The 19,932-nt window shown below is 45.0% G+C and overlaps 1 long non-coding RNA gene across 1 annotated transcript; it reads right to left on the bottom strand.

Moving 5' to 3' along the window:
* Window positions 1-1,491: 1,491 nt before the first annotated feature.
* On the bottom strand, window positions 1,492-19,156 carry LOC121028896 (uncharacterized). The gene is made up of 3 exons (XR_005789487.1): window positions 18,781-19,156; window positions 10,099-10,243; window positions 1,492-4,765 (listed from the first exon to the last, which is right to left on the bottom strand). It is a non-coding gene; the product is annotated as an uncharacterized LOC121028896 (long non-coding RNA).
* Between the last annotated feature and the right edge of the window lie 776 nt (window positions 19,157-19,932).

The raw sequence follows: 19,932 nt of genomic DNA, 5'->3' as shown, positions 1-19,932 counted from the left end.
CCCCCCCCCCCCCCCCCCCCCCCCCCCCCCCCCCCGGCGCGGGGCGCCCCGCGCGCCGGGGGCAAGGAGGCGACAGAAGATCCCAAGCAGGCTCTGTGTTGATGGCAACGAGCCCGATGTGGGGCTCAAACTCATGAGCCATGAGATCATGACCCAAGCCAAAGTCAGACGCTCAACTGACTGAACCACCCAGGTGCCCCTAAATTTCTGTTGTTTAAACCACCTGTTCTGTGGTATTTTGTTACGGCAGCCTGAGCTGACACAGACAAGGGGCCTCCTCACCTTCTCTTTGTTGTTTTTTTTTTTTTATTTTTTTTTTTTATTTTTTTTCAACGTTTATTTATTTTTGGGACAGAGAGAGAGACAGAGCATGAACGGGGGAGGAGCAGAGAGAGAGGGAGACACAGAATCGGAAACAGGCTCCAGGCTCTGAGCCATCAGCCCAGAGCCTGACGCGGGGCTCGAACTCACGGACCGCGAGATCGTGACCTGGCTGAAGTCGGACGCTTAACCGACTGCGCCACCCAGGCGCCCCATCACCTTCTCTTTGACACGTCACCCATCACTCATCACTCTCTGCAATCATGTCGCTTATTTCTTTTTACTCTGCCATTATCAACTCCACTAGGATGGAAACTGTAAGAGGGCAGGGGCCTGGTCTGCTCAATCCTCAGAACCTAGAACAGTGCCTGGTATATAATAGATACTCAATAAATACTTACTGAATTAAGCGATGCGAGATAAGAGCTAAATATGTAGCATTTTTAGTTTTTCAGAATTACCTTTTTAGCTTTTATGAGGTTATAGACTCCACCTATCCACACTGCTTCCACTTATTTTCTTTTCTTCTCCCATTCCTTCCTCTTCTGCTTTCCAGAAAAAAAAAAACAAAACAAAACACTTTAAATAAGATTAATTTGGAGTGCTTCCAGCTGGGAAGCAAGAGGAAACAGATGTGACATCCAGAATCACTTCTACCCCTTTACATTTATGTTTGACTTTATTTAATTAGGAAAAAAAATCCAGTTCTGCAAATAGTGAACAAAAGCCAAGAGTGAGGAAAAGGCCAAAGATTATAAGTTACGTAAGATGTAACACAACGTAGTTTTATGTTTACTATAAAGTTCATATTTCCTTAAAATAGGATCAATAAACATTCATCCAACAGCGTAATTCGCCTATGATTCTCCTTGTATACACCTAAATACACAAAGGCTTATTATGGAAAAGACAATAATGTTTTTCAAAGAAGAATCCTATGGGGCGCCTGGGTGGCGCAGTCGGTTAAGCGTCCGACTTCAGCCAGGTCACGATCTCGCGGTCCGTGAGTTCGAGGCCCACGTCAGGCTCTGGGCTGATGGCTCAGAGCCTGGAGCCTGTTTCCGATTCTGTGTCTCCCTCTCTCTCTGCCCCTCCCCCGTTCATGCTCTGTCTCTCTCTGTCCCAAAAATAAATAAACGTTGAAAAAAAAAAAAGAAGAATCCTAAACTTTTTTTTCTTCTTCTGAGTCAATCCTGACCAAAGGGTACTCAAAACAAATGAGAAATTTCTGCACTTTTTCCAGTGAAAGCTGAAGAAGGGGCTTAGAACACAGATGAGCAAACTGTCAGCCCTTGGCCCACACCCAGCCCATAATCCCCAAATCCAAACTTTGAGATTCTTTCCAATCTGCTTTTCTAAGGGCGACTATTGGCTGGCGCTGAGGAGTTCCTGTCCTCTGTGGGTAATGATTATTGAGCTTTAAAGTCTGACCAGATCTCCCCAGTTTATATTTGCCTTACACTCAGCCCCCTTCTTTTATGCCTATCATTTCCTTGGCTCTTCTAAGTTTTCAAGTTTGAAATTGCTGCCTTAAAATAGAAATCAACAGGTTCTAGTGGAATGCTATGCTAAAGTCAGGGGAATATTCAGCCAGGACACAGAGGCAGGTTGTATCCATAACGTATGCCCGATGACCTTCCTGACTGGCTAGGACTCGCATAGTACTGATTATCAAACATTTTGAATATAAATAACTTGCCTGAAATCATTCTGGAAAAAAAAAAACATTTTTAAGTTGGAAATACATATATTCTTAAGCTGACAGTCATTCAAGTTGGCATGATGAATAATAGTCATGTCAGTGAAATATTTTATTATATATTGGAGGCAAAGAAATTAGATGTACAGGCAAGAGTTTAAACCTTGTTCTATTTGGCCCCCCCAAAAAAATCAAACTGTGGATGAATCAAAAATATTAAGTGGAAAAAAATCTGATAATATTCTAAAGTAATTCTCGAGGTTAATCCTGTTCATGCTTATCAAGGTAATAAAAACATTACAGGTTAAGCGCAATTGATAACTCAGTATTGAAATTAGATCTCACAATCGCAAAATATTTGCAGTGATACCCAGTCATCGTACCTGCTTGGCTAGGTCTCGTTATTGTGAAAAATCCTTAATAATCAATAAATACATACATAAGGAAACTTTACAATGGCAAATCGACTCTGTTTCCGAAGAGGTCTATATTTCACTCAAGGAGTTCGTGTCACTTTCCACCAAGTAACTTGAAGGCATTTCTTTCATTCCAGGATTCTCATTAATACCGTGCTTGGCTCTAACATTGAGAGCGAAGACTTTTGGAGAGATTTAGGAGAAATCTCAACATATGTACACTATGGCACATGTAGTATGATAGGAGGAGAAAAATAGGAGACTGGTGGCTGGCTGGGGTCAGCACGGACAATGCAGGGATGCAGCCGACAAATCCCTCGTCCCCTTCTCTTGAATTCTTCACAGGTCTGACTTCACCTGCTATCTAGAATTCTTGCTCCGGACTCTCTCCCGTGCTCTAGAATCAGGTCCTTTATCATACGCTGGACATTTCTACTTGCACAAGCACATTAAGCAACCAAAGTGTCCAGCAGTTCTCAAACCATGATCTATCTACCATTGTCCCCATCAAAGTATGTTCTACCTATTTAACACCTCCTGCGGGATGTCCTCAAAACATGCCATAAGAAACTTCTACTTTTATTCCCTACCCACCCTCACCTCCCTCTTGGCTCTGCTGTTCCTCCTGTAAATCGCATCTGTCTCAGGGAATGGCAATACCAGCCTTCTGACGTGATGACTCTAGCCCCAACTGTAACTCCAATTCCCCCACCAGCCAGCCCCATTTTAAGCCATGCTATCTCACCTCTTACCTGGCATACTGTAAAAGCCTCCTAATGTTTTCTCTGCCTCCATTCTTGCACCCTCTTCACTTCACTTCACTTACAAACCAGCTCCAAGAGTGACTTTCTTCAAACACAAATTAGATCAGGTTATTCCTCGGCATAAAAATCTTGCCCTGGCTTCCCAGTGTGCTTGGAATAAAATCAGGGTCAAGCTGTTTAGCATGGCCTTGAATGACGCCACCATGAACTCCCCACACTTCATTCACGCCTCTCTCCCATTCATTCACCACTCCCTGACCCTGGCTTCCTTTCATTTCCTCGCCATACCTGGCTCATTCCTGCCCAAGGCCTTTGCATAGGCTGTGGCCTCTGACTGGAAGTCTCTTTCCCTCCGCTATTCCCAGAGCTGGCTCTTCAAGTCTTGGCTTAAAATGACACTTTCCCAGAGGCAGTTTCTCTGGCCCACTCTTATTAAAGTACAATCGCCTATTGCACTCTGTCTCAAAACCCGGTTTTCTTTCTAGAATTTGTGACAACTTGTAATTATCTTATTTGCAGCGTTTGCTTTCTCTCTGTCTTACTCACTAAACCGTAAGTTTCAAGAAGTCTGGGACCTTGACCATCTTATGCGTCTTTTCATCTCTAACTCCCTAACGTGGCGCCTTGCCCGTAGGAATCACTTATTGAGTTTACATAAATGGATGAGTGAATAAAAGCCTGTTTACTCCTCAGCATCTCCTCCCTTCCCAGGAGACTGCAAAGTCTAGGAGGGTAGCAGGGTGGCAACTCTATCTTGTTATTAAGACTTCTTTCCCCAGAGCCTAGTACTGTGTCTGGCACACGGTGTATACCCAGTAGATATGTGCTGAATTAAAACAAAATGTAGCAGACCAGGGAAAGAGTATGCACGGGCAGCACTGGAGAATGAATTAGAAATGGAAGGTCATGCCTTATTACTAAGAAGACACCTCTGTTGGTTTTGTCTTTCCTAGGCATTATGAGGTACTGCCTTGTGAGCATTCCCAGAGCCACAGCAAACCAGCAGACTAACAGAGCTCAGGGGAGGCTCCTTGGACATTTATTACAGGGAACCTAGTCTAGAATTTTGTTTTGTTCTGTTTTTACAAAGCTCTCGGTAAAGGGATTTTCCTGCAGAGCTAAAGCCAGTGCGGTTTCTAGAACACAGATGTCCCCTCACCATATCAAGTGGAACAGTGGAAGCACCAATATCTCTTGGCAACCGTGACAACTACGTCCTTCAACTTTATGGCCCTGTGATGTTTGCCTTCTGTTTTGTAGTCCTGGGAACTCCTCCCAGGCAAGGAGCAAGTTACAACCCTCCCCACCCCCATGCAATGAATCTCTTCAGGTTGGGAGAAGTCTCTGGATACCTTTGCCTGTTTTAACGGTCAAAGTATCCAGTTCAATATATTTCTACAGGTGCACGAAGATGAACGTTCCGAGATCTTCTCTGCGGTGTTGTATATAATCGCAACCGTCCAAACATCCACAGTGGGGCTGGGGCGTCCAGACCACGCCATGCTAAGCCGAGGTGGTAAATCTTTGTTGAAGGTGCCTGCTGATGTCAAGGTTGTCCAGACAAGCTAGTAAGTAAAAACAGCAAGATGAAGAACGATGTTTGTTCTTATTTCTATAGAAATAGAGTTTGTTCCTCGTTCTATGAAGTATATATCTATCTACATATAGGTACAAAAAATTTCAAGATACTCAAGACACTGTTAACAATTGTCTCTAGGGGAAGAAGAAAGATGAGAGGAATATCTACATGTGAATAGACACTCTCATATTATTTAAGTAGTTTTTTTTACCATCTGCCATATAGTACTGTTTTTTTCAACAAAACGAGTAATTTTTTTAAACTGATAGCTATTGTCTTATGAATTGTAGAAGGCAATTCTTTTTTAAAAAAATTATTTTACTTTTTTTTTTTTTGAGAAAGAGAGAGCATTGGAGGGGCAGGGGGAGAGAGAGAGAGAGAGAGAGAGAGAGAGAGAGAGAGAGAGAATCCAGGCAGTCTCCATGCTCAGAGCCGAGCCTGATGCAGGACTCAATTCCACGACCCTGGGATCACGACCTGAGCCGAAATCAAGAGTCGAACACCTAACCGACTGAACCACCCAGGTGCCTGAAAATTGCTACTTCTTACGAGCCTTTGTCTTAGCCCAGCCAGCACCAGAGTAGTAAGAATGGGCATTTGATAAAAGTTCCGATCCTATTGACAAATTTTAGGAAGGTAAGCCTGGAAGAGGTGAGGAGGCAGATTTATTTAAGAAGCCTGCACTGTAAAACACTTCCCACAACCCAAGCACTGCTCTAAGTGCTTACATAGAGTAACTCAATTAATCCCTATTATAACTTTTTGAAGTAGGAACTATTATCATCCCCAATTTACACATGAGGAAACAGGCACACAGAGATTATGGGAGTCAATTGAGGTTGTATGACTATCGAAGAACAAAGCCAAGATTTAGACCCAGACAGTTTGGCTCCAGAGTCCACGGCATAGTACCATCATGCTATAGCGCCTCAGGGAGGGAGAGGGGGGACGAGGGCGAGCCAGTTACAAGGCTGATGTAATAGTCCGGAGGAAATGGATAGCCTGTATTTAGGAGGTGAAACCAACGGCAAAATAGACTGACGCTCACTCCCTGATTTCTGGCTTGGGGAACTGGGTAAATTATTAAGCTTTCTACCTGACTTTAGGAAAGCTAGATGTACAAGTTTCAGATCTAGAGGCCAAAAGGAAAAGGAAAAGAGAAATTCTATAAAATAATATTTATGCTCTAAGCACTCTAAATTTTCATTAGAGGAGCTATTTTGTTTAATTCTTAAATATTTTAAGTTTACTTATTTTGATAGAGAGAGAGAGCACGAGCAGGTGAGGGGCAGAGAGAAGGAGAGAAACATTCCCAAGCAGGCTCTGCACCATCAGCTCAGAGGGTCTTGCGGGGCCAGAACTCACAAACCACGAGATCAAGACCTGAGCCGATACCAAGAGTCAGATGCTTCATCGACTGAGTCCCCCAGGCGCCCCTATTTTGTTTAATTCTTATAATTCTGAGAGGTAGGTATTAAATATGAGGGGACTGAGGTTCAGAGAGTTTTAGTAAGGTTACACAATATACTGGAAGTTGCTTACTGTTGCCCGGAATCCTGAGAGCAGACTCGTCTTCTTTGGGGGAACCACATCTCTCCCACTGCATGTAGTCTTGGTGGGTGCATAATTCCAGGTATCTGCCTCCCAGTATGAGTTGAGAAGCTGTGTCTTTCCTCTTTCCAGCTATTGGTGTAGTCAGGGGTGGGCAGGCTAGGCCAGAGCTGGTTTTGATAACTTACAACTAAGAAATCCTAACCAAAACACACAGTGATTATTGTGCCGTTGTGGGAAAGCCACAGTTCAAACTGAAGTCCATCTGATAGATATCTACTATCCACCTAATGCTTTTCCATGACACCATGTTGCTCCCAAGGTATTTGAGAGCAGGATGTATACACACGGTGACTGTTCACCGAACGTTCAATAGAAGAGCCTTTCTGCAAACCGTGAAATGCTTATGCCGCCTAAACTGGTGCAGCCACTCTGGAAAACAATACGGAGTTTCCTCAAAAAATTAAAAATAGAACTACCCTACGATTCAGCAATTCCACTTTTGGGTATTTATCTGAAGAAAATGGAAACACTCATTGGAAGCGATATTGGCACCTCCAATGTTCCTCACAGCATTACTTACAATAGCCAAGATGTGGAAACGACCTACGTGTCCGTCAACAGAAGAATGGATAAAGAAGCCATGGTACGGACACGTACACACAAAATGGAAAACTATTCAGCCGTTAAAAAGGGGAAGTTTGCCATTGGCAACAGCATGGATGGAGCTCAAGGGCATCACGCTAAGTGAAATAAGTCAAACAGAGAAAGGCAAATACTAAATGGTTTCATTTATGCATGGGATCTAACAATAAAAAACCACGCTCATAGATACAGAGCATGACTGGTGTTTCCCCAAGCATGAGGGCGGGCAAAATGGGTGAGGGGAATGAAAAGGTACAAACTTGCAGTTATAAGGTAAGTAAGTCATGTTGCATGTATATAAGGTATAGAATGGTGAACCACATTGAAACCATATTACATACTTAAAAGTTGCTAAGAGAGCAGATCTTAAAAGTTCTCATCACAAGAAGAGGAATCCTTATAACTACATGTGGTGATGGATGTTAACTATACTTATTGTGCCGATCCTCTTGCAATATGTACAAATATTGAATACTCGTGTCGTATACCTGAACTAATATAAAGTTCTATGTCAATTAGAGCTCAATAAAAAAGTAATAAAAAACTAAAAATTAAAAAATAAAATTAAAGGATGCTTACTTAGGGTGAGCAAAGAATTTTGCCAGGCTATTAAATAAAATCAAATTAACCGAGGTGTAATTTACAGATAAAAAATTAATCCTGTGTGGTAAATGATTTTCATATGGTTTTAACAACACGCACCTGTGTAACTGCCATCAAAATCAAGATACAGAGCTCCCTTGTGACTTTGTAGTCAACCCCCACCACCCCAACCCCAACCCCAACCGCTGGTAAGCACTGATCTTTTTTTTTTTTTTGTCCCAATAGTTTTCCCTGTTCCAGAATGCCATGTAAGTGGCATTTCACAGTGGGTAGGCTTTTGAGTCTGGCTTTTTTCATTCAACATGGCGCATTTGAGAGTCATCCATGCTGTCTCATGATCATTAGTTCGCTCACTTATTGGATACATTTTATTAAATATTAAATTTGTTACACGATCAGACAGTTAATAAATACTTGGCAGGCTAGGCACTGTTCCGGGTACTGGTAGGAGAGCAGTGGCTAAGAGAATCTGAGTCTGAGGAGTCCCTGCCTCTGAGGAGCTGATACTCTAGTGTTGGGTAGGGAGGCGGGCCAGCAACAAACACATAAACCAAACTTTTAGGAAATACCAATCAAAACCACAATGAGCTACCACCTCACACCTGTCAGAGTGGCTCAGATGAACAACTTCGGAAACAACAGATGTTGGCGAGGGTGCGGAGAAAGAGGAACCCTCTTGCACTGCTGGTGGGAACGCAAACTGGTGCAGGCCCTCCGGAAAACAGTGTGGAGCTTCCTCAAAAAATTAAAACTAGAGCTACCCTACTACCCAGCAATTGCACTACTAGGTATTTGTCCAAGGGTTATAGGTGTGCTGTTTCAAAGGGACACATTCACCCCCATGTTTATAGCAGCGCTATCGACAATAGCCAAAGTATGGAAAGAACCCAAATGTCCCTCGACGGATGAATAGATAAAGAAGATGTGATCTATGTATACAATGGAGTATTACTCGGCAATCAAAAAGAATGAAATCTTGCCATTTGCAACTACGTGGATGGAACTGGAGGGTATTATGCTAAGTGAAATGAGTCAGTCAGAGAAAGACAGATATCATATGATTTCATTCAGATGTGGAATTTAAGAAACAGAACAGATGAACACAGGGGCAGGGAAGGAAAAATAAGATAAAAACAGAGAGGGAGACAAACCGTAAGAGCTTCTTGAGAACAGAGAACAAACTGAGGGTTGCTGGAGGGGTGGTGGGTGGGGGATGGGCTAATGGGTGGGGGGCAGTGAGGAGGACATGGGTTGGGATGAGCACTGGGTGTTATATGTAAGTGATGAATCACTAAATTCTACTCCTGAAACCATTATTTCACTATATGTTAACTAACTTGGATTTAAATAAAATTTAAAAAAAAAAACAACTTTGGGGACATCTGGGTGGCTCAGTCAGTTAAGCCTCCAATTCAGCTCAGGTCATGATCTCGCGATTCATGAGTTTCAGCCCCGAGTCGGGCTCTGTGCTGACAGCTCAGAATCTGGAGCCTGCTTCAGATTCCATGTCTCCCTTTCTCTCTGCCCCTCCCCTATTCACGCTCTGCCTCTCTCTCTCTCTCTGTCTCTCTCTCTCTCTCAAAAATGAATATTTAAAAATATTTTTTAAAAAACTTCTGAAATAATTTCACTCGAAGTGCCTACAACTGCTACAGTGGGGTATGGGATAGAGTGGCAGAGGTGGGCAGGGGCTGCCGATTTACCTAGAATGGTCTTTTAAGTCCCTCTAAGAGATGTGAATTGAGGTCCTCATGAGGTGGGGCAGCCAGGCAGAGATCTCGGGAAACTGCAAACGGCAGGAAGGGCAGCAAGTGCAAAGGCCTAGAGGGGGACCAAGCTTGGTGTGTATTTGGGCACAGAAGGAAGGGCTGCAGGGACTGGAGAGGTGGGTGTCAGGGGGAGCTGTGGGTTAGCTGGAAGAGCTGGTCAGGAGCCTGGTCAGGTGTGGATCTTTTGTCTTTTTTTAAGTTTATTTATTTATTTTGAGAGAGAGAGAGAGCACAAGTTGGGGAGGAACAGAGAGACAAGGAGAGAGAGAGAGAATCCCAAGCAGGCTCCACACTGTCAGCTCAGAGCCCAACGAGGGGCTTGAACTCGTGAACCGTGAGATCATGACCTGAGCGAGATCAAGAGTTGGACACGTAACCGACTGAGCCACCCAGGTGCCCCTGTCAGGTGGATCTGGTAGGCCCATTGGAGCGCGGGTTTTGTTCTAGTTGTAAGGGGAAGGGTTGGGAGAGTTTTGAACCAGAGAGGGATGTGACATGATTTACTTTTAAACATACCTCTCTCGGGGAAGGGAAAAAAAAAAAAAAAAAAAGTTAGGGAGGGAGCCAAACCGTAACAGACTCTTAAAAACTGAGAATAAACTGAGGGTTGATGGGGGGTGGGAGGGAGAGGAGGGTGGGTGATGGGCATTGAGGAGGTCACCTGTTGGGATGAGCACCGGGTGTTGTATGGAAACCAATTTGACAATAAATTGCACGTTAAAAGAAAAAATAAATAAATAAATAAACATACCTTTCGCTGCTGGGAGGGGAGCAGGGTAAGAGTAGAGGTGGGAGAGGTATGTCTGCGGACTTTCCCTGTGTTTGAGAAATAGCTGGCAGTGACTTGAACTAGGATTGGAGCAGGGCAGATGGTGAGAAGAACTGGAATCTTCTACCTAGGGGGCATGGCAGAAAAAAAAAGAAAAAATAACAATAATCCTCAAAGCTCTTAAATTTTAATATTTATTTTAAAGGCTTTGACCGTAAGAATCTTAGCGTACATCTGGAGAAACACACGAAAGTTTAAAACACTCCGTGTAACATAAAATAGGTCAGTGGCTGATCTGTACAGTGCAGGTAAACTAGTCTTGATAATTGAGGTCAATTTATCCCAAACTGGGGGATGTGAATTGAGGTCCTCCTGATGAATCAGTCTCATTTAGATGCTCTGCAGGAGATCACGGGGCTCCAAGCTGCTTGTGTTGTGAGAATGACGGGTAAAGGACTCACAGGCACCGTGGTCCATGTGTACGCACATGACCCCACATTCAAAGGGCTCTCTATGTGGATTGGATTCCAAAATAGAGAGTTAGGAAGAGACTCATTGCTGAGGTCAAATACCTGGTCAAATCTCCCCACAGCCACACTTGTGAAGCTTTTGGCCCAGAGACAGGAAACATAGAGTCAGAAACATGGTGAGCCACTTACCACAGCAAACTAGTTTAAAAATTCATATTTCCCTGTGGCCTCGGGACATGAAGGCCCATGCAGAAGACACTCGGGCCACTGATCCATATCTGACCACCATTTTTCCGGCCAAGGCCAGCCTCCCTTGTGATCAACTCAGTTCGGAGGAGAGACAAGAGTACATCTTCATGCAGCGTTCTGTTCCTTTAGCTGTTCAAAGGCTTCGAGGACCTTGTTTGTTTTGAAACAAGTCACCAGCCTCCTCCAACCACATCTTCCCAACCTCACAGGACAGCCTGGCAGAAAGTCCGACCTGGGGACCTGAGGAACAGTCGGACCTGGGCCACCCTCTGTCACAGCCCTGCCCCATCCTTGTCCTGCTTTCTGGTTGCCAGTTTGCTTGTGTTTTTAGGGTGGGTTCACATCTGACCCTAGGGCCCTCTGCTCACCTGACTTTCTGTTAAGGTAAGATATGGTTCCAGTGCTGGACAGCAAGGGGGTCCAGAACACGGCCAGCAGCCTTTCAGAGACGGCGAGTCATTTCTATGTTCGCTCAGCCAGGGGGCAGGGGAGTGGGGGATGGAAAAAGAAGAATAAACAGGACTGTCTACAGGCTCCTGTCCTCCTTCTCACCGTGAGCCTGCCCCCAGGGAGATGACATGGCCAAGGCACTGGAAAAAATCTCTGTGGGGCTTAGGAAGACCCCAGAAGAGGATTACCCTTTGAGAAAAAATGGACGGGGGTGTGTCCACTTAAATAAAGAGGTAAACTGAGGCAAGCTCAAAGAGAGGAGTTGAATCAGAAATAGCAGGGGGATTGCCATTCGGGACACACAAACAGCAGCAAGCTACACACAGGTCAGCCGCGTGTTTGGGGCGGGCTCTATGTACTCGCGGAAATCGCAAGGGAGTTCGGTTAGAGTCTGTTGAAGTCAAAACAAGTGGACCCAGCTTTGAAAATTCCCCGGGCAGGTAGAACCGGTCCAGTCATACAAACAAAACCCAATTTAGCTCATTTTGTAAGCCAGCCCGAGCTGGGTCATTTCTTGTTCAGGTCCTGGAAACCATAAGCAAAATCTTTCCAAGGTCAGTAAGAAGCAATCTCTGATGAACTCCCTATCATTTAAGAAAATTCCAATAATTTCAATTTTGTATAAATCAAGCATTTACAGGAAATCAGTCTCTCAGTCAAGTTACGTTTTTCTTTTGTATATTTATTTTAAAAAATTTTTTAATGTTTATTTTTTTGAGAGAGAGAGAGAGAGAGAGAGGGGGGGGGGGCATGAGCAAGGTTGGAGCAGAGAGAGAGGGAGACACAGAATCCAAAGCAGGCTCCAGGCTCCAAGCTGTCAGCACAGAGCCCGACATGGGGCTTGAACTCAAGAGCCGTGAGATCATGACCTGAGCCAAAGTCAGATGCTTAACCAGCTGACCCATCCGAGCGCCCCTTAAGTTATGTTTTTCTGAGGGCACATGCATGAGACTTCCCATTTGCTATCCTCTGATTCAATCTCAGATTGAAATTCTTCGCCAGGGTGGGAGCGGCTTCCCCGCTCCTTCACACAGGTACATAGCCATTCTCTCTCTCCAGCCCCAGCTCCTGTGCCCACACCATAAAAACAAGTGTGGTCAGGGACGCCTGGGTGGCTCAGTCAGTGGAGCGTCTGACTTCGGCTCAGGTCATGATCTCCCAGCTCATGAGCTGGAGCCCTGCATCGGGCTCTCTGCTGTCCGCCTGTCAACACAGAGCTCGCTTCGGATCCTCTGTCCCCCTCTCTCTGCCCCTCCCCCAGTTGCGTTCTCCCCAAATATATAGTTTTAAAAAAAAGTGTGGTCTACTATGAGCATTGCACAATAAAGACTCTTTCTTCTGAAACCTTTTCATGATATGAGAAGCCTCTCTGAAAGACAAAGGCACTTGCGACTAACAGCGTAACCATGGCTACCCAACTTTCTAGATGTTAAATAGCTTCTAGATGAGGACAAGCGTGGAACACCAGAGACGTACCCAGAGAAAGAGAGAAGAGGGCCAAGAAGGTGTATTCACTGATGGGGAGGCATCGTCCCAGTGTTTCCTTGGGGTTGCCTGAGCCACACTCTTCAAAAACATCTCGGGAGCATCGCTTGGTATCCATTCATTTATTCATTAAATGAAAATCTTTGTCTTGTGCCTGACAAGATAGCCTATCTCTTGGCACAGAGCAGATGTTCCATGAATGTTAGTTATGTTATTATCGCTATTGCTTCCAGAAGTGCAGCTGCTGCTACTACCGCATATCATGTTAGACACTGTGCTGCATTCTGGGGACAGAGAGGGGCAAAACCTGTCCTCTGGCCTCAGGGAATTATAGTCTAGAAGAGGGGGCAGGGAGTCGAGCAGCAGGTCAGGACACAGCCTCACCAGTGCTGAGCCACGGTAGACCAGACTTCCATGGGAGTCCAGAGAAGACTGGTGGCCAGGGATGGGTGCTGCTTCTAGACAGAGTCATAACTAAGCGCGGTCTTGAGGAACAAATCGACGCTGGTCGGGGGAACTGTCAGAGTTTTAACTGCGAGCAACAGAAATAGACCGGAGCCGGAAACCGCAGAGCCGTCAGCTGGCCACACAGTCTCTAGGAAGGCCACAGAACCATTGGGAAAAACAGTGCCGAGGTGATATGAGGCTGTTGGTGCTGTGGCATTGGAGACGGCCCCGGGAAACTACACGCTGCTGCCATCGCCCCCGCCAAGGCCAGGAGGGAGTCTTCCCTGCCCCGCCTCTGGGTGGCATTGCTTCCAGAATCCACATCCCAGGTAGGTGCAAGCTGATGCACCAAGATTGGGCTCCCCGCCCACATCTTATGTGCCAGAGAAGTCTTTCTGACTTCTGTACAAGAAGACAGGCGTTAAAGGTGCTATTTCCCAATAGGGTTTATAAGATGAGGAACGTCCTCACACATGGGAAGAAGGTTCAGAGGCTGGGGGTCAAAACGTGCTGAATGTTTTCTACAACTGGGTGAAAAGCAGGCAGGAAAGGGCACTGAGGCAGAGAAGCCAATATACGCAGAAGCCTAATCTGGGCTGAGGGACAGCACGGCGCTTTCGAAGGACTGAGAACTTCGGTGTGCCTGGAGCATGGGGTGGGAGAGGGAGATGTCCGATGCCAGAGCTGGAAAGGCACACAGAATCTAGATCAAGGGAAAGCCTGTTATGTTTTATGCCTGCTAAGGAGTTTGGTCTTTACTCTGGGAATGAGGGTATGATAAGGTTCTAAGTTTGGGGGTAGAGGCCAGGGTAATAGAGGAGGGAAAGGGACCGGCAGGGAAGATCAGATTTTTGAAGTCTGAGCTATGTTGGGATGCCTGGGTGGTTCAGTCAGTTCAGCATCCATCTTCAGCTTGGGTCGTGATCTCCCGGTTCATGAGTTCGAGCCCCTCATTGGGCTCTGTGCTGACAGCTCGGAGCGTGGAGACGGCTTCCAATTCTGTGCCTCCCTCTCTCTCTGTCTCTCAAAAATAAATAAACATTAAAAAAAAATTGAAGTCTGAGCTATGTACTTGAGGCTCTTGCCAGAGAGTCTCTTCTTTATAGTGTTAGACCGGGGATATTTATTTAGCTTTTATGGTCATTTTGCGAACCAGTCTTCCATTCTGTCTTTCTATCATAGGGTATATCCACCTTTCCCAGATTGCATCTATCACAGAGATTTTTCCTGGGCTGTAAATCCCTTTTACATTTGAGGGAAGCATAGATACAGGCAGGAAGAAACTGACCAGGGTCGCAAGGAATTAATTTGTTTAGATCCTGCCCAGTTAAACTTGGCTACAGCTAATTTTCTCAATGGTATAAACACCACGGAGGCGAATCACGAGAAACAGACATCCTTCAGATCTATGCTGCCAGCTTCAGAGTCTCTAACCTCCTCTCTCTGCCCCTCCCCCCTTGCATGTGTGCACTCTCTCTCTCTCTCTCTCAAAAATAAATAAACATTAAAAAAATAAACAGTAATTCAAACTTAGTGCAACATGCTTTCCAGTTCACCACCTGTTCCCTGCATTCCCCATCATGCCTGCCCACAGAACCAATGGCAGCAATCTTTGCAAAATGATACCTTTTCAACAAGCCCTCCTCCCCACTCCCCCATTCCCCTCCGCGCCCCCCCCCCTTCCACCGCAGCAGGTCCTTTACCACTGAGGACGGTCCTATTCATTGATGTCTGGAAATCCTTGGTAGAGTAGATGCGATAGGATCACAGTAGCTGAGGGTGATTCTTTCTTTTTTTTAATTTTTTTAGTGTTTATTTTTGAGAGAGAGAGAGAGAGACGGAGCATGAATGGAGGAGGGGGAGAGAGAGGGAGACACAGAATCTGAAGTAGGATCCAGGCTCTGAGCTGTCAGCACAGAGCCCGACACAGGGCTCGAACCCACGAACAGTGAGATCATGACCTGAGCCGAAGTCGGACACTCAACCGACTGAGCCACCCAGGCTCCCTGAGGGTGATTCTTACATAGTCCTTCACAGCAAAGGATGCCAGGGATACAAGTGATTTTTGGGTCTAGAAAACTCAGTGATTCATTAGTGTGGTCTCACAAAAGCTTACAGTGCACACATGCTTTGAGTAACATGGCTCAATCTTTCTGTATGATGGAGGGTTTGTGAATTTTAAAAATTTTTTAAACATTAAGCCCGGGTTATGTAAGAGTGGGAAGACTTTTCCCTGGATGAATGTCTTCAGCTCTAATTGGATTATCTGGCTAACTAAGGAAACTAGCTAAGATTTCAAAATGTCAAAATCACTGCTCCCATCACTGTGGGTAAAATGGGACTTAAGGGAATTTCAGTCCTACTATCTGGAAAAAGTTGCAATGACCTTGAGAGAAACATGTCTGATGGCATATTGAATCAGCTTGCATTCAGTATTGTGGATACAGGCACAGCCACATGAAAGCTGGGTTTTTTGTTGTTGTTCTATTAGAGTAGAAGGCATCCCCTCCTCTGGAATATTCTGGCGGCATTTGGGGGCAATTCAGAGACCACGTCATATATGCATTCTTTTTCACATTATGCAGTTAAAAAATTATTTTTTCGGGGCGCCTGGGTGGCGCAGTCGGTTGGGCGTCCGACTTCAGCCGGGTCACGATCTCGCGGTCCGGGAGTTCGAGCCCCGCGTCGGGCTCTGGGCTGATGGCTCGGAGCCTGGAGCCTGTTTCCGATTCTGTGTCTCCCTCTCTCTCTGCCCCTCGCCCGTTCATGCTCTGTCTCTCTCTGTCCCAAAAATAAACGTTGAAAAAAAAATTAAAATAAAAAAAAATTTATTTTTTCTGTATACTTTACATTGAATACTTCAGGAAAGAAAATAAATACAGTGATTTTAAAAGACAGTCCCCAGACTCAATAGATATTCTTCATAATTACTCCCAATCAATATTTAGAAACACATAACACGAAGTCAATTAATAAATAAAAATAAGTAAAATAACCATGTAAATAAAAATCTCAGAGGTGGGGAACATACACTATCAGTGAAGTCATTTTGCCACTTTGTTTTGTTTTTTTTTTTTTCAACACTGTCTGCATGTGTTTTAATCACATATCCATCCATCTCAAGAGTTAAATTAGACTGTGGGTGCCCTCATTTAAAACTGAGTCTTGGGGCGCCTGGGTGGCTCAGTTGGTTAAGCAGTTAAACATCCGAACCTTGATTCCTGCTCAGGTCATGAGCTCATACTTGTGAGAATGCGCCTCATTTTGGCCTCTGCACTGAGCATGGAGTCTGCTTAAGATTCTCCTCCATTTGGGGGCGCCTGGGTGGCGCAGTCGGTTAAGCGTCCGACTTCAGCCAGGTCACGATCTCGCGCTCCGTGAGTTCGAGCCCCGCATCGGGCTCTGGGCTGGTGGCTCGGAGCCTGGAGCCTGTTTCCAATTCTGTGTCTCCCTCTCTCTCTGCCCCTCCCCCGTTCATGCTCTGTCTCTCTCTGTCCCAAAAATAAATAAAAACGTTGAAAAAAAAATAAAAAAAAAAAGATTCTCCTCCATTTGTACCACCCTGTCTATAATAAATAAAAAAATTACAATTAAAATTTTAAAATATGGGAATGAAAGCTGGTGCAGCCACTCTGGAAAACAGTATGGAGGTTCCTCAAAAAATTAAAAATAGAACTACCCTACGACCCAGCAACTCACTACTAGGCATTTATCCACGGGATACAGGTGTGCTGTTTCGAAGGGACACATGCACCCCCATGTTTATAGCAGCACTATCAACAATAGCCAAAGTATGGAAGGAGCTCAAATGTCCATCAATGGATGAATGGATACAGAAGATGTGGTATATATATATACAATGGAGTATTACTCGCCAATCCAAAAGAATGAAATCTTGCCATTTGCAACTACGTGGATGGAACTGGAAGGTATTATGCTAAGTGAAATGAGTCAGTCAGAGAAAGACAAAAATCATATGACTTCACTCATATGAGGACTTTAAGAGACAGAACAGATAAACATAAGGGAAGGGAAACAAAAATAATATAAGAATAGGGAGGGGGACAAAACATTAGAGACTCATAAATATGGAGAACAAACTGAGGGTTACGGGAGGGGTTGTGGGAGGCGGGATGGGCTAAATGGGTAGGGAGCATTAAGGAATCTACTCCTGAAATCATTGCTTCACTATATGCTAACTAATTTGGATGTAAATTTTAAAAAAAACTTAAATAAAGTAAAAAAAATTAAAAGGAAAATCTTCACAAAAAAAGGAGTCTCAATACCAGTGTTCATAGCATAATTCACAATAGCCAAAAGGTGGAAACGGCCCAAGTGTCCATCAACACATGAGTGGACAAAATGTGGTATAACTACACAATGGAATATTATGCAGCCTTAAAAAGCAAGTGCTGACACGTGCTACAACATAGATGAACCCTGAGAACGTGATGCCAAGTGAAACAGGCCAGACACACAAAAGGCAAATGTATATAATTCCACATATGTGAGGTACCTAGAGAAGTCAAATCCATAGAGACAGAAACTAGAACATTGGTTGCCATGGGCTGGGGGACCAGGGGACGGGAGTTAGTGTTCGATGGGCAGTTTCCATTCGAAATGATGAGAGAGAGGATGCTGGAGCTGGATGATGACAATGGCCACACAATGACGGAACGTATTTAATGCCACTGAATTGTAAACGTAAAAATGGTTAGGGGTGCCTGGGTCGCTCAGTCTGAGCTTCAGACTCTTGATTTTGGTTCAGGTCATGATCTCGTGGTTCATGATCTCTGTGCTCACTCGTGGAGACTGCTTGGGATTCTCTGTCTCTCACCCTCTCTCTCTGCCCCTCCCCCACTTGCTCTCATTCTCTCTCTCTCTCAAAATAAATCAAACTTAAAAAAAAAAAAGGTTAGTGCTAAATCTTTTTATGTATACTTTACCACAATTAAAAAAAATTTAAACAAAACAAATCCAAGTCTCAGGAGAAAAGATTCCCAGCCCACTGGCCCTTTTTTTGTTGTTGCTCAAGACCACCTGGCTTTTTCTTAAAAAAAAAAAAACAATTTTTTAACATTTATTTATTTCTGAGAGACAGAGAGAGACAGAGTGCAAGCGAGGGACTGGCAGAGAGAGGGAGACACAGAATCCAAAGCAGGCTGCAGGCTCTGAGCTGTCAGCACAGGGCCGGATGCAGGGCTTGAACTCACGGACTGTGAGACCATACCTGAGCCGAAGTCGGACGCTTAACCGACTGAGTAACCCAGGCACTCCTTTAATTTTTTTAATGTTTATTTTTGAGAGAGGGAAAGAGAGAGAGAGAGAGAGAGAGAGAGAGAGAGAGAGAGAGAGAGAGAGAACATGCATGGGGGAGGAACAGAGAGAAATGGAGACACAGAAACCGAAGCAGGCTCCAGGCTCCGAGCTGTCGGCACAGAGCCCGACCCGGGGCTCGAACCCACAAGCTGTGAGATGGTGACCTGAGCTGAAGTCAGACGCTAACAAGCTTAAAGAAACAGCCACCCAGGCGCCCTACACCTGGCTTTTTCTTTGTACTCACCCTTCTCCCTTCCTGCGTTGTCTTTACCAGCATTTCCCACAATTGGTTCCTTCCTGACACTCGGATGTCAGCTCAAGTTTCTCCTTCTCCAGTCTATCACTTGATCCCGTTATTTCTTTACTTTTTTGTGATCTGTCTCTCTTCACTAGAATATAAACTTCCCCCCAGATTCCATCTGTCTTGTTCTCTAGTCCTTGGAACAGAGTCCGACCCTAAATTGGTGCTCAGTAAATATTTGTTGAGTGACTGAGCCTGTGACTCGGGCACATAAAGCATCAGTGCATGTTCTTTATAAACAGAACCTATTTGAAGTCAAGTGCACGGATTCAGGGCTGTGCCTCTATTTTCTGGAGTCTGCATTCTTATGCTCTCTCTCCCTTCCCAGCCTCCCCTCCCAATTTTCCAAACCCTACTTCCAGTTTAATATCATTTAAGTGAGTAATATCAAACCTCTGGACATGGACCCCACCCATGTTAAAGTCCGTTTGGTCCACACCCGCCATGCCGCCCTGCCCACGCTGGAGAGGCTGGAGCTCTGGATTGGGGAAGTGATTTGAAAGTTGGCAAAATCAAGCAGCCCAGTGCCTGGGGCCTTGTGGCATGATTCTGGAGTGAAATGAAGAGCAGCTAGTCTCGCTCCCATGTTCTCATTTTATTACTGTCATCCGCTTGTGCAAGGCTCACTGCCAGCTGTGATAGGCCAAGGAAGCCATTAGGTGAGAAAAACCAGAAGCCACCAGAACTGGTCTCCATTTGAGCTTCTGTTCTCACACAACGGTACCTTCGGCACTACCATTCTTGGGTCTCTGGAACAGCGCCTTACCAAGCATGGCCTGAGAGCTGGGGGCTGGCTACTGCTTTGAAGAGCCCCGTGTTACTGGGAAATATTTTTATCCGGTGAGCTCATGTTTAAGCCTTCAAGTTTCACTGGCAGAAAGTTGCGTTTATCTCCACCAGCTATTAATCCAAGCGATCACAATCCCCAGGGACCCTGGGCAAGGTCAAAGACAGAGATCTGATCTGCCATTGGTGGTAAACAGTAGGCGAAGTAAGTGGAAGAGATCATTTGTTTCTTATAGTAAACCTTTTTCTACCATAGAGGTTTTACCTACCCTCATTTAAGGTACCTGTGATCTTTCCTCCCTTCTCTAA

Source organism: Herpailurus yagouaroundi, unplaced genomic scaffold (genome assembly GCF_014898765.1).
Source record: "Herpailurus yagouaroundi ecotype Mexico unplaced genomic scaffold, PumYag 100, whole genome shotgun sequence".
Taxonomy (NCBI): domain Eukaryota; kingdom Metazoa; phylum Chordata; class Mammalia; order Carnivora; family Felidae; genus Herpailurus; species Herpailurus yagouaroundi.
Note: the sequence above shows the minus strand (reverse complement) of the source record. Positions and strands in the feature narration are given on the sequence as shown.